Source organism: Eleutherodactylus coqui, chromosome 7, assembly GCF_035609145.1.
Source record: "Eleutherodactylus coqui strain aEleCoq1 chromosome 7, aEleCoq1.hap1, whole genome shotgun sequence".
NCBI classification, from domain to species: domain Eukaryota; kingdom Metazoa; phylum Chordata; class Amphibia; order Anura; family Eleutherodactylidae; genus Eleutherodactylus; species Eleutherodactylus coqui.
Window position 1 is genome coordinate 48,661,143 of NC_089843.1, and position 15,770 is coordinate 48,676,912.

Sequence of the window (15,770 nt, forward strand, 5' to 3'; positions counted from 1 at the left end):
CGGAGGAGGAGGAGGGTGGTTTAGTGGAGGAAGCATACACCACCGCAGATACCACCACCGAGCTGGAGCCCGCAATTCTGGGGGTGGGTAGGACGTGAGCGGTCCCAGGCTCTGACTCTATCCCAGCCTTCACTAAATTCACCCAATGTGCCGTCAGGGAGATATAGTGGCCCTGCCCGCCTGTGCTTGTCCACGTGTCCGTTGTTAAGTGGACCTTGGCAGTAACCGCGTTGGTGAGGGCGCGTACAATGTTGCGGGAGACGTGGTCGTGCAGGGCTGGGACGGCACATCGGGAAAAGTAGTGGCGACTGGGAACTGAGTAGCGCGGGGCCGCCGCCGCCATCATACCTTTGAAAGCCTCCGTTTCCACAACCCTATAGGGCAGCATCTCCAGGCTGATAAATTTGGCTATGTGCACGTTTAACGCTTGAGCGTGCGGGTGCGTGGCGGCGTACTTGCGCTTGCGCTCCAACACTTGCGCTAGCGACGGCTGGACGGTGCGCTGAGAGACATTGGTGGATGGGGCCGAGGACAGCGGAGGTGAGGGTGTGGGTGCAGCCCAGGAGACGGTAGTGCCTGTGTCCTGAGAGGGGGGTTGGGGCACAGGGGGAGAGGCAGCGGTGCAAACCGGAGGCGGTGAACGGCCTTCGTCCCACCTTGTGGGGTGCTTGGCCATCATATGTCTGCGCATGCTGGTGGTCGTGAGGCTGGTGGTGGTGGCTCCCCGGCTGATCTTGGCGCGACAAAGGTTGCACACCACTGTTCATCGGTCGTCTGCACTCTCAGTGAAAAACTGCCAGACCTTTGAGCACCTCGGCCTCTGCAGGGTGGCATGGCGCGAGGGGGCGCTTTGGGAAACAGTTGGTGGATTATTCGGTCTGGCCTTGCCTCTACCCCTGGCCACCGCACTGCCTCTTCCAACCTGCCCTGCTGTTGCACTTGCCTCCCCCTCTGAAGACCTGTCCTCAGTAGGCGTAGCAAACCAGGTGGGGTCAGTCACCTCATCGTCCTGCTGCTCTTCCTCCGAATCTTCTGTGCGCTCCTCCCTCGGACTTACTCCAATTACTACTACCTGAGTGATAGACAACTGTGTCTCATCGTCATCGTCCTCCTCACCCACTGAAAGGTCTTGAGACAGTTGCCGGAAGTCCCCAGCCTCATCCCCCGGACCCCGGGAACTTTCCAAAGGTTGGGCATCGGACACGACAAACTCCTCCAGTGGGAGAGGATTCGGAACCATTGCTGCCCATTCTGGGCAGGGGCCCGAGAACAGTTCCTGGGAGTCTGCCTGCTCCTCAGAATGTGTCATTGTAATGGAGTGAGGAGGCTGGGAGGAAGGAGGAGCAGCAGGCAGAGGATTCAGAGTTGCAGCAGTGGACGGCGCAGAACTCTGGGTGGTCGATAGATTGTTGGATGCACTTTCTGCCATCCACAACAGGACCTGCTCACACTGCTCATTTTCTAATAAAGGTCTACCACGTGGACCCATTAATTGTGAGATGAATGTGGGGACGCCAGAAACGTGCCACTCTCCTAATCCCGCAGCAGTCGGCTGCGATACACCTGGATCAGGAGCTCGGCCTGTGCCCACACCCTGAATTGGGCCTCCGCGTCCTCGCCCGCGTCCACGTCCTCTAGGCCTACCCCTACCCCTCAGCATGCTGTATTACCAGTAGTGCAGAAACAGAACGCTGTAATTAAATGTGCCGCTTATTGGCCTGTGGTTGGAGGCTGACTTCGCTTACGGAACACACAGCAGAGCCAGGAAAGAATTTTGCGCAAGCCTGCTGTAACACTTAGCTGGCTGCGTATGAATTAGGACAACTACCCCCAGCAGAGACGCAGTACACTGAGGACGGTCACAGGCGGCCCAAATAGATTTTTTTTCCCAAATTTTTTTTGGAAAAGCCCACTGCCTATATAGACTGTATATGTCTTTCACTGTCCTTGCCTCACCACCACTACTGGCCCTGGACTATGTAAAATTACTGCAGACTGTTTCACTCTGGACAGGATGACAGCGGTGATGTAAGAGGCAACGCAGAGCCAAGAAAGAATTTTGCGCAAGCCTGCTGTAACACTTAGCTGGCTGCGTATGAATTAGGACAACTACCCCCAGCAGAGACGCAGTACAGTCAGGACGGTCACAGGCAGCCCAAATAGATTTTTTTCCCCAAATTTTTTTTGGAAAAGCCCACTGCCTATATAGACTGTATATGTCTTTCACTGTCCCTGCCTCACCACCACTACTGGCCCTGGACTATGTAAAATTACTGCAGGACGCAATGCTCTGCACGGCCGATATACCAAAAAAAAAAAAAAAGTGCAACACTGCAAAAAGCAGCCTCAACAGTACTGCACACGGTCAGATGTGGCCCTAAGAAGGACCGTTGGGGTTCTTGAAGCCTAAAATCAATCCTAACACTCTCCCTATAGCAGCCCCGGCATCAGCAGCACTTTCCCTGATCTCTGTCAGAATGCATCTGTGGCGAGCCGCGGGAGGGGCCGATTTATATACTCGGGTGACACCTGATCTCGCCAGCCACTCACTGCAGGGGGGTGGTATAGGGCTTGAACATCGCAGGGGGGAGTTGTAATGCCTTCCCTGTCTTTTTATTGGCCAGAAAAGTGCGCTAACGTCTCAGAGATGAAAGTGAAAGTAACTCGAACATCGCGTGGTGCTCGCCTCTAGTAACGAGCATCTCGAACATGCTAATACTCGAACGAGTATCAAGCTCGGACGAGTACGTTCGCTCATCTCTTGCAGCGAAGCTTACATTTTACCTGAGCAGTATTAGAAAGAGCAGCCAATCACAGTGCAGCTTTCGTGTGACCTGAGCAGTATAAGAAATAGCAACGAATCACAGCGCAGTTTTCATGTTACCTCAGCAGTATAAGAAAGAGCAATTAATCACAGCACAACTTTTATGTTCCCTTTGCAGTATAATATATAACAACCAATCACAGTGCAGCTTCCTTGTAATCTCAGTAGTATAAGATATAACAACCAATCACAGCGCAGCTTTCATGTTATCTCAGCAGTATAAGAAATAGCAACCAATCAAAGCACAGCTTTCATGTAACCTCAGCAGTATAAGGAAAAAGCAACCAATCACAACTCAGCTTTCATTATACCTCAGCAGTATAGGAAATAACAACCAATCACAGCGTAGCTTTTATGTTCCCTCAGCGGTATAAGAAATAGCAATCAATCACAGGGCAGCTTTCTTGTTACCTCAGCAGCATAAGAAACAGCAGCCAATCACAGTACAGCTTTCGTGTTACCTCAGCAGTATAAGAAATGGCAACCTGTCACAGAGCAGTTTTCATGTGACCTCAGCAGTATAAGAAGTAGCAACCAATCACAGCGCAGCTTTCATGGTACCTCAGCAGTATAATATATAACAACCAATCACAGCGCAGCTTTCATGTTATCTCAGCAGAATAATATATAGCAACCAATCACAGCACAGCTTTCCTGTTACCACAGCAGTATAAGAAAGAACAACCAATTACATCACAGCTTTCATGTCACCACAGCAGTATAATATATAACCACCAATCACAGCACTGCTTTCATGTTACCTCAGCAGTATAATATATAACCGCCAATCACAGCCCAGCTTTCATGTTACTGCAACAGTATAATATATATCAACCAATCACAGTACAACTTTCATGTTACCTCAGTGGTATAATATATAACAACCAATCTCAGTGCAGCTTTAATTTTACTTCAGCAGTATAATATATAGCAACCAATCACAGCACAGGCTTCATGTTTCCTCTGCAGTATAAGAAATAGCGACCAATCACAGCGCAGCTTTCATTTTACCTCAGCAGTATAAGAAATAGCAATCAATCACCGCGCAGATTTCTTGTTACCTCAGCAGTATAAGAAAAAGCAGCCAATCACAGCACAGCTTTCATTTTACCTCAGCAGTATAAGAATTAGCAAGCAATCACAGCGCAGCTTTCATTTTACCTCAGCAGTATAAGAAAAAGCAACCAATCACAGCGCAGCTTTCATTTTACCTCAGCAGTATAAGAAAAAGCAACCAATCACAGCGCAGCTTTCATGTTACCTCAGCAGTATAATATATACCAACCAATCACAGCGCAGCATTCATCTTATCTCAGCAGTATAATGTATATCCAGCAATCACAGCACAGCTTTCATGTTACCTCAGCAGTATAAAAAATAACAAAAAATCACAGCGCAGCTTTCATTTTACCTCAGCAGTATAAGAAAGAACAACCAATCACAGCACAGCTTTTACGTTACCTCAGCAGTATAATATATAACAACCAATCACAGTGCAGCTTTCATGTTACTACAGTAGTGTAAGATATAACAACCAGTCACATTGGGAAGTGAGAGAATTAGATTCCGTACGTAAAATTTGGATGCTAATTCTTTGGTGCTTAGAATTGAATAATCGAGTTGGGACCCATTAACTTTTCCTATTTATGACATAATCAATACTCGTGCCAAATTTCAGGTTTCTATGACATTGGGAAGTGAGAAAATTAGATTCCGTACGTAAAATTTGGACGCTAATTCTTTAGCACTTAGAATGGAATAATCGAGTTGGGATCTATTAACTTTTCCTATTTATGACATAATCAATGCTCGTGCCAAATTACATTGGGAAGTGAGAGAATTAGATTCCGTACATAAAATTTGGACGCTAATTCTTTTGCGCTTAGAATTGAATAATTGAGTTTGGACCCATTAGCTTTTCCTATTTATGACATAATCAATGCTCGTGCCAAATTTCAAGTTTCTATTACATTGGGATGTGAGAAAATTAGATTCCGTACGTAAAATTTGGACGCTAATTCTTTGGCGCTTAGAATTGAATAATCAAGGCCATTTTCTGTGATTGTTTTTAATTCTTGATTTCCCCTTCTGTGATGCATTTATATTAGTGTAGGGACCCACTGCAACGCAAGGAACCGTGAAGTGGTTAGTGGGCTCATGTATCTTGGCCAACATCCAACCAATGCCTTGCATTTATTATCTATCATTCACATGCAGTGTGGCATGAAGACTCCAGGGGGAGCCCAGGGTGGCAGTACCAATGTGATTCACTGATGGATATGCAGGGCAACCCGCCGAATTATCAGGGGTTGCTGGTCTGCAATTATAATAGGTTACTGGTCTGCATGGTGAACTACATATATCAGAATGGTTTGGCACCCTGTATCCACTATGTGTGGGAGTGTACACCAAGCATCAACCCCCCTCATTATCAGGAGGCAGTGTGAGTGGGTGTTTTATCGGTGCCCTCACAGGTGTTATTGGCTCCTCCATTTGGTAGTCAGCTACCTGCATGGTGAGAGGAAGATGCATCTATATGCACTCCTCAGTCAGTAAGTAACGTCCACTTTCTGTGAATGTTTAGAATTGAATAATCGAGTTGGGACCTATTAACTTTTCCTATTTATGACATAATCAATGCTCGCGCCAAATTTCAAGTTTCTATGACATTGGGAAGTGAGAAAATTGGATTCCGTACATAAGATTTGGACGCTAATTCTTTTGCGCTTAGAATTGAATAATCAAGTTGGGACCTATTAACTTTTCCTATTTATGACATAATCAATGCTCGTGCCAAATTACATTGGGAAGTGAGAGAATTAGATTCCGTACTTAAAATTTGGACGCTAATTCTTTTGCACTAGAATTGAATAATCGAGTTGGGACACATTAACTTTTCCTATTCATGACATAATCAATGCTCGTGCCAAATTTCAAGTTTCTGTGACATTGGAAAGTGAGAGAATTAGATTCCGTGCGTAAAATTTGGACGCTAATTCTTTGGCGCTTAGAATTGAATAATCGAGTTGGGACCCATTAACTTTTTCTATTTTTGACATAATCAATGCTCGTGCCAAATTTCAAGTTTCTATGACATTGGGAAGTGAGAAAATCAGATTCCGTACGTAAAATTTGGATGCTAATTCTTTGGTGCTTAGAATTGAATAATCGAGTTGGGACCCATTAGCTTTTCCTATTTATGACATAATCAATGCTCGTACCAAATTTCAAGTTTGTATGACATTGGGAAGTGAGAGAATTAGATTCCGTACGTAAAATTTGGACGCTAATTCTGTTGCGCTTAGAATTGAATAATCGAGTTGGGACCCTTTATTTTTTCCTATTTATGACATAATCAATGCTCATGCTAAATTACATTGGGATGTGAGAGAATTAGATTCCGTATGTAAAATTTGAACGCTAATTCTTTTGCGCTTAGAATTGAATAATCGAGTGGGGACCCTTTATTTTTTCCTATTTATGACATAATCAATGCTCATGCTAAATTACATCGGGAAGTGAGAGAATTAGATTCCGTATGTAAAATTTGAACGCTAATTCTTTTGCGCTTAGAATTGAATAATCGAGTGGGGACCCATTAGCTTTTCCTATTTATGACATAATCAATGCTCGTGCCAAATTTCAAGTTTCTATGACATTGGAAAGTGAGAGAATTAGATTTCGTACGTAAAATTTGGACGCTAATTCTTTGGCGCTTAGAATTGAATAATCGAGTTGGGACCCTTGAACTTTTCCTATTTATGACTTAATCAATGCTCGTGCCAAATTTCAAGTTTCTATGACATTGGGAAGTGAGAAAATTAAATTATGTACGTAAAATTTGGATGCTAATTCTTTTGCACTTAGAATTGAATAATCGAGTTGGGACCCATTAACTTTTCCTATTCATGACATAATCAATGCTCGTGCCAAATTTCATGTTTCTACGACATCGGGAAGTGAGAGAATTAGTGGCAATGATGGAAATCGAACGATCTACGTGGGGGGGGGGGGGAGGTTTACTGTCGACGACGCTCACACGTCCATTTATCATAGCATAGATGTACTACACCCGTAATCTTTCCAGGAGTGTACTCAACAACTTCCCAAAGTTTCATGGCGATCGGATGAATGGTATGGTAGCGCATAAAGGACAAACAGACAGACACACACACACGCACACACAGACAGACAGACAGACACACAGGCATACATTCAATTTTATATATATAGACTAGCTTACCCGTCGCGCGTTGCTGCGAAGACAGACATACATACATACATTCGTTTTTATATATCTAGATAACAACCAATCACAGCGCAGCTTTCAAGTTACCTCAGCAGTATAATATATAACAACCAATCAGAGCACAGCAGCTTTCATGTTACCTCAGCAGTATAATATATAGCAACCAATCACAGCACAGCTTTCATGTTACCTCAGTGGTATAATATATAGTAACCAATCACAGCACAGCTTTCATGTTACCTCAGCAGTATAAGAAATAGCAACCAATCACAGCACAGCTTTCATTTTACCTCAGCAGTATAAGAAATTGCAACCAATCACAGCACAGCTTTCATTTTACCTCAGCATTCTCAATATCCAGCAATTGTCTTGCAAAACGTTCGGCGGATGCATCATTTTGTAGTTGAACACTCATCCCGTTGCTCGTAATGCCTTTTTCCTTTGTGCTTGAGATGGAAATCAAACGATCTTTGTCTGGGGGGCATAACTGTCGACGATGCTCGCACGCTTGCCACCTATCGTAGGATAGATGTGCTATGCCAGTAATCTTCCCAGGAGTGTACCCAACAACTTCCCAAAGTTTCATGGTGATTAGTTGAATGGTGTAGTAGCGCAAAAAGGACAGACAGACATACATACATTCCTTTTTATATATATAGATAACATCAGGAAGTGAGAAAATTAGATTCCGCACGTAAAATTTGAATGCTCATTCTTTGGCGCTTAGAATTGAATAATTGAGTTGGGACCCATTAACTTTTCCTATTTATGACATAATCAATGCTCATGCCAAATTTCAAGTTTCTATGATATTGGGAAGTGAGAAAATTAAATTCAGTACGTAAAATTTGGACGCTAATTCTTTGGCGCCTAAAATTGAATAATCGAGTTGCGACCCATTAACTTTTCCTATTTATGACATAATCAATGCTCTTGCCAAATTTCAAGTTTCTATTACATTGGGAAGTCAGAGAATTAGATTCCGTACGTAAAATTTGGACGCTAATTCTTTGGCGCTTAGACTTGAATAATCGAGTTAGGACCCATTAACTTTTCCTATTTATGACATAATCAATGCTCGTGCCAAATTTCAAGTTTCTATGACATTGGGAAGTGAGAGAATTAGATTCCGTACGTAAAGTTTGGACGCTAATTCTTTGGCGCTTGGAATTGAATAATTGGGTTGGGACTCATATCTTTTCTTATTTATGATATAATCAATGCTCGTGCCAAATTACATTGGGAAGTGAGAAAATTAGATTCCGTACGTAAAATTTGGACGCTAATTCTTTGGCGCTTAGAATTGAATAATCGAGTTGGGACCCATTAGCTTTTCCTATTTATGACATAATCCATGCTTGTGCCAAATTTCAAGTTTCTATGACATTGGAAAGTGTGAAAATTAGATTCCGTACGTAAAATTTGGATGCTAATTCCTTGGCGCTTAGAATTGAATAATCGGGTTGGGACCCATTAACTTTTCCTATTTATGACATAATCAATGCTCGTGCCAAATTTCAAGTTTCTATGACATTGGGAAGTGAGAGAATTAGATTCCGTATGTAAAATTTTGACGCCAATTCTTTTGCGCTTTGAATTGAATAATCGAGTTGGGACCTATTAGCTTTTCCTATTTATGACATAATCAATGTCTGTGCCAAATTTCATGTTTCTACGACATCGGGAAGTGAGGGAATTAGTGGCAATGATGGAAATCAAGCGATCTATGTGGGGGGCGTAACTGTTGACGACGCTCACACGCGCGCCATTTATCATAGCATAAATGTACTATGCCTATAATCTTCCCAGGAGTGTACTCAACAACTTCCCACAGTTTCATGGCGATCGGATGAATGGTGTAGTAGCGCATAAAGGACCAACAAACACACAGACACACAGACAGACATACATTCAATTTTATATATATAGATAAGGTGGATTTTTGAATTGGACACACTCCACCCTAGAGGTTTTAATTTAGACTATAACCCCCTTCCTTTTAGTTAGAATTGACTGTAGTCCTGTGGGGTCTGCGTTGTCTTCCATTTCTTATTTTATCTTGTAGTTTACATGTTTTAAGGTGCTGGTATAGTTTTTATTATATGTATATGTTCGCAATCAGTATTTATTGAATATTAACATATTGATATGTCTTTTTTTTTATAGCGTGACAATGGGCTGACGACATTTTTTTAAATCAAATGATTTTTATTGGGCTTTGCAAAAATGATTACAATTAGAGATGAGCGAGCATACTCGTCCGAGCTTGATGCTCGTTCGAGTATTAGGGTGCTCGAGATGCTCGTTACTCGAGACGAGCACCACGCGGTACTCGTCTCGATTAAACGAGCACTGACCATTGAATTCAATGGAGCCGGCAACACAGCCGGCTCTATTGAAAGCAATGGGCTGCCGGCGTACGCGGGATGAATTGTCGGGAAGAGCTTAAATATATAAGCCCTTCCCTGCAATTCATCTAGAAATGTGTAAAAATAAAAAATATATATATACTCACCTGGTCCCGGCAGAACGATGTTAGCCCATTGAATTCAATGGAGCCGGCAATACAGCCGACTCCATTGAAAGCAATGGGCTGCCGGCGATCGCGGGATGAATTGTCGGGAAGGGGTTAAATATATAAGCCCTTCCCTGCAATTCATCCAGAAATGTGTAAAAATAAAAAATATATATATACTTACCTGGTCCTGGCAGACGGAGTTCAGCGCGGCAGGCTGCAGTTCTCCTGAACTGCTCTAAACAGCTGTGAGTAGTATTCAGCAGCCGGGGATTTAAAATCCCCGCCTGCTGAATGAGATGCCTCTGATTGGTCACAGCCTGACCAATCAGAGGCATCCCTCACTCACACCCATTCATGAATTCATGAATGGGTGAGTGAGGGCTGCCTCTGATTGGCTCAGGGGCAGCTCTCAGCCAATCAGAGGCAGCCCTCACTCACCCATTCATGAATTCATGAATGGGTGTGAGTGAGGGATGCCTCTGATTGGTCAGGCTGTGACCAATCAGAGGCATCTCATTCAGCAGGCGGGGATTTTAAATCCCCGGCTGCTGAATACTACTCACAGCTGTTCAGAGCAGTTCAGGAGAACTGCAGCCTGCCGCGCTGAACTCCGTCTGCCGGGACCAGGTAAGTATATATATATTTTTTATTTTTACACATTTCTGGATGAATTGCAGGGAAGGGCTTATATATTTAACCCCTTCCCGACAATTCATCCCGCGATCGCCGGCAGCCCATTGCTTTCAATAGAGCCGGCTGTATTGCCGGCTCCATTGAATTCAATGGGCTAACATCGTTCTGCCGGGACCAGGTAAGTATATATATATTTTTTATTTTTACACATTTCTGGATGAATTGTAGGGAAGGGCTTATATATTTAAGCCCTTCCCGACAATTCATCCCACGTACGCCGGCAACCCATTGCTTTCAATAGAGCCGGCTGTATTGCCGGCTCCATTGAATTCAATGGGCTAACATCGTTCTTCTCTGCCACAGCTGTTACAGCTGTGGCAGAGGAGAACGATCTTTACGCTGACAGTGTGGGGGGGGGGGGGTCTCACTCTTGCCGCTATTGTGGCTTAATAGTGGGACCTGGGAACTTGAGATGCAGCCCAAAATGTAGCTTCTCGCCTGCCCTATTCGTTTCTGTGTCGTTTCCATCACTTTCTTGTGTTTTGCAGATTTTCACAAATGAAAACCTTAGCGAGCATCGGTGATATACAAAAATGCTCGAGTCACCCATTGACTTCAATGGGGTTCGTTACTCGAAACGAACTCTCGAGCATCACTGAAAGTTCGACTCGAGTAACGAGCACCCGAGCATTTTGGTGCTCGCTCATCTCTAATTACAATACAAATCAGTTTACCATGCTAGTCAAAAGGCACGTATCATGTATAAATCGCATTATGCAAAACCTTATTATTTCGCCTTATATTTACTTATTTAAGATTAGTAACTGATATAGACATATTATTAATCAGGAGCAGTAAAAACAGTATCTAAAGATACAACAGGAAATTACAAAGAACATTGAAACTTTAGTGCAGTCAGCTAAATAACTTCGACATCTACATGTATAGTACTATTTTGTGCCTAATCCCCAACTAGGACAAACTCGAGGTATGTCTCAGCCAGGGGTTCCAAGTGTGGTAAAAGCTGGGCATGGTCTCATTTATCAAAGCAAATAGTTTTTCATAAATACAGTGGTCTGACATAATATAGTACACTTCAGTCGCAGCAAGAGGTAGTGTGGATCTCCACTTTCTAGTTAGGGCCAGTTTAGCCACCATCAGTAAGTGGCATGTCAGTTTCCGCTTTGGAGAGGGAATGTTGTAATAATCCAATAACAGCCGGGCAAGCCCGGTTCTCTAGGAATCACACATCTTGTAATTTTGCGAATAGTATGAAAAATATCCCTCCAAAAAGATTGTAAGCTTGGGCATTCCCAAAACAGGTGAAGCAAACAACCTTCCTGTCCACAACCCCTCCAGCATTACCTATCTATATTGGGGAAACTCCTTGCCAACCTAGAGGGTGTGTAGTACCATCTGGTTAAAGTTTTGTAATGCGTTTGGTGGAGGTTAGCAGATAATGTGGACTTATTTGCCCAGTTAAAGGAAAGTAAACATTGGTCCATGGGGAATGTCTTTTTCAAATCATATTCCCAATTTAACAAGTGAATCTTCTTTTTTATGCCCATGTCTCCCGAGAGAATATTATAGCATTTCCTTGTCAATGAGACATTTGTCAAATCTCTTTTGGAGAGCAAGGCAATTAGTTTATTGGGTAGGGAACATTTTTCTAAGTGGGATGCCGTCAAGAAGGATCGCATTTGACAGTAAGAGTGGAACTCTCTAATGGGGACCTCGAATCTATCTCTCAAAGTTTGGAAAGGGATAATCTCCCCTTCCATAAAGAGGTCTGCCACTTGCATTATTCCCAATTTGGACCATCCTAGAGTTGGCAAGCCTGGGATAAAGTATGTAAGTATTTCCAAAGGAAGCTTAACAATTTTTTTTAATCTACCTTATATACCGGTGTATAAGGCGATGGGGCGTATAAGACGACCCCCCAACTTACACCTTATACGCCGGGAATACAGCGGAGCAAAAAAAAAACAATCATTACTCACCTCCCCCGGCGTTCTGCGGCGCTGCTTTGAAAGCTGGTAGTAACATCAATTCACCATTAAAAAGCATCTTATGTACTAGAATATTTAGCTTCTTGAGAACAGCCACATTGGTTCTACTAACATGGTTCCAAAACAGCTCTTTTCACCATCAGCCTAGACTAAGATGTTAAGCCCCAGTTCTTAATGCCTCGGTAATCCTCGTGCTGCTTGGCACTACAATCCTTTTTCTTCATTCTTACCAGAAGGTCTTTTTATTCTGAAAATATTTTCATGTAGCAATTGCTAAAACATCCTGGGTAATATTTAAGCAAAACTGAGCTGCCAGAAGCGGTATTTGAACCCACAAGTCCAGGAGAGCATACAACCTGAACGTAGTCCCCCAGACCGCTCAACCATTTGGCAGCTTGCAGATTTTGGTGAGATACCAAAGATCATCGTAAGCATCAACAAAAAAGGTTTATCTTTTTTGACTAAGCAAGCAACTAAAAGCGCTTCAAAACAATAGACGGGAGAGAAGGCATTGTTCGTCTGATAGTGTGCTCCAAGCATGTGCTAACCTGTGTTAAGGGAATCCTGCAAGTAAAGGTTTGAGTGAGTTGTGCACATGATCTAATGTGAATGGTGTGATCCATTTTGATTAATACAAAAGGTTTTATCTATATTTGTAATTCTGCCTGTAATGACAATCAGATCACTACTAAAAAGCGATTTCTACAGAGCAGAATAATAGGGCTAGGTGGAAAGAGTGAAAACTGCAAGATTTTAATTTCCCAAATCATTAAAATTATTTAAAAATGATGCGTGACATCAAACTTTGATTCAAGCAATAGGTATTGTTCTGATAACACATTCCATTCAAGGTATATCCCACCTGTGTAAAGTGGCATTCAAGGTCTCGCTCCCAGGGTAAGAGCATGCAGTCACAGTGACCTACATGGCGATGAAAATTTTCTGCAACCAGAAGAGAATTGGGTCATGTTAAGAGCTTAATTGTTGAAGTGAGATTAAAGGACTATAAAATCTCGACTTTTTGATTTTGGCATTCAGAGGGCTGTAAAGAGAAAGTGTTGAAAGATCCTTTCTCATAGGCAAAAACCACTTTCAGAAGGTTTGATGTTCACGATAGCCTTTACTAAGAAAATTTGGCCTCAGTGAGAATCGAAGCCTGCATTTTGAAAGAGTCCCACAATATTTTTGACCAATTCTATATTCCTTTTTCAAAAATCTTAGAATGTCATAAGTAGGAATGAACCCATGCTTCCTGAAAAGATCATGCGGCCATCCTCAAATACACAAGTCGAAAAAATTGCGAAACTCAAAGAAAGTTTGGTCGTGCTAAGAGTCCAATTCTTGGGATGAAATATAAAGCCTGGAGCAGTTTTTCATTCCCTGGTGCAGCACTGCTTTATATTAGTTGAGGATTTAATAGTCAGAGGGTTGAACAGAAAAAGTTTTGAAGGACTTTTTCCTTCCTTGATTCAAATTGCAGGTTTAAAAGCAAAGCGTTCACATCAGCCCAGTATGTGTGCATATCTTTTCTTTTAGTTATGTTCTGATAGAACCCTGTTGAAAAAACCTAAGCAGATTTGAAAGCTGGTAGTAACATCAATTCACCATTAAAAAGCATCTTATGTACTAGAATATTTAGCTTCTTGAGAACAGCCACATTGGTTCTACTAACATGGTTCCAAAACAGCTCTTTTCACCATCAGCCTAGACTAAGATGTTAAGCCCCAGTTCTTAATGCCTCGGTAATCCTCGTGCTGCTTGGCACTACAATCCTTTTTCTTCATTCTTACCAGAAGGTCTTTTTATTCTGAAAATATTTTCATGTAGCAATTGCTAAAACATCCTGGGTAATATTTAAGCAAAACTGAGCTGCCAGAAGCGGTATTTGAACCCACAAGTCCAGGAGAGCATACAACCTGAACGTAGTCCCCCAGACCGCTCAACCATTCGGCAGCTTGCAGATTTTGGTGAGATACCAAAGATCATCGTAAGCATCAACAAAAAAGGTTTATCTTTTTTGACTAAGCAAGCAACTAAAAGCGCTTCAAAACAATAGACGGGAGAGAAGGCATTGTTCGTCTGATAGTGTGCTCCAAGCATGTGCTAACCTGTGTTAAGGGAATCCTGCAAGTAAAGGTTTGAGTGAGTTGTGCACATGATCTAATGTGAATGGTGTGATCCATTTTGATTAATACAAAAGGTTTTATCTATATTTGTAATTCTGCCTGTAATGACAATCAGATCACTACTAAAAAGCGATTTCTACAGAGCAGAATAATAGGGCTAGGTGGAAAGAGTGAAAACTGCAAGATTTTAATTTCCCAAATCATTAAAATTATTTAAAAATTATGCGTGACATCAAACTTTGATTCAAGCAGTAGGTATTGTTCTGATAACACATTCCATTCAAGGTATATCCCACCTGTGTAAAGTGGCATTCAAGGTCTCGCTCCCAGGGTAAGAGCATGCAGTCACAGTGACCTACATGGCGATGAAAATTTTCTGCAACCAGAAGAGAATTGGGTCATGTTAAGAGCTTAATTGTTGAAGTGAGATTAAAGGACTATAAAATCTCGACTTTTTGATTTTGGCATTCAGAGGGCTGTAAAGAGAAAGTGTTGAAAGATCCTTTCTCATAGGCAAAAACCACTTTCAGAAGGTTTGATGTTCACGATAGCCTTTACTAAGAAAATTTGGCCTCAGTGAGAATCGAACTCACGACCCCTGGTTTACAAGACCAGTGCTCTAACCCCTGAGCTATGAAGCCTGCATTTTGAAAGAGTCCCACAATATTTTTGACCAATTCTATATTCCTTTTTCAAAAATCTTAGAATGTCATAAGTAGGAATGAACCCATGCTTCCTGAAAAGATCATGCGGCCATCCTCAAATACACAAGTCGAAAAAATTGCGAAACTCAAAGAAAGTTTGGTCGTGCTAAGAGTCCAATTCTTGGGATGAAATATAAAGCCTGGAGCAGTTTTTCATTCCCTGGTGCAGCACTGCTTTATATTAGTTGAGGATTTAATAGTCAGAGGGTTGAACAGAAAAAGTTTTGAAGGACTTTTTCCTTCCTTGATTCAAATTGCAGGTTTAAAAGCAAAGCGTTCACATCAGCCCAGTATGTGTGCATATCTTTTCTTTTAGTTATGTTCTGATAGAACCCTATTGAAAAAACCTAAGCAGATTTGAAAGCTGGTAGTAACATCAATTCACCATTAAAAAGCATCTTATGTACTAGAATATTTAGCTTCTTGAGAACAGCCACATTGGTTCTACTAACATGGTTCCAAAACAGCTCTTTTCACCATCAGCCTAGACTAAGATGTTAAGCCCCAGTTCTTAATGCCTCGGTAATCCTCGTGCTGCTTGGCACTACAATCCTTTTTCTTCATTCTTACCAGAAGGTCTTTTTATTCTGAAAATATTTTCATGTAGCAATTGCTAAAACATCCTGGGTAATATTTAAGCAAAACTGAGCTGCCAGAAGCGGTATTTGAACCCACAAGTCCAGGAGAGCATACAACCTGAATGTAGT

General features: G+C 42.2%; 1 non-coding gene across 1 annotated transcript; it reads right to left on the reverse strand.

The window, feature by feature from the left end:
• Nucleotides 1–14,927: 14,927 nt before the first annotated feature.
• TRNAT-UGU (transfer RNA threonine (anticodon UGU)) lies at nt 14,928–15,000 on the reverse strand. Its single transcript has one exon. It is a non-coding gene; the product is annotated as a tRNA-Thr (tRNA).
• Nucleotides 15,001–15,770: the final 770 nt, after the last annotated feature.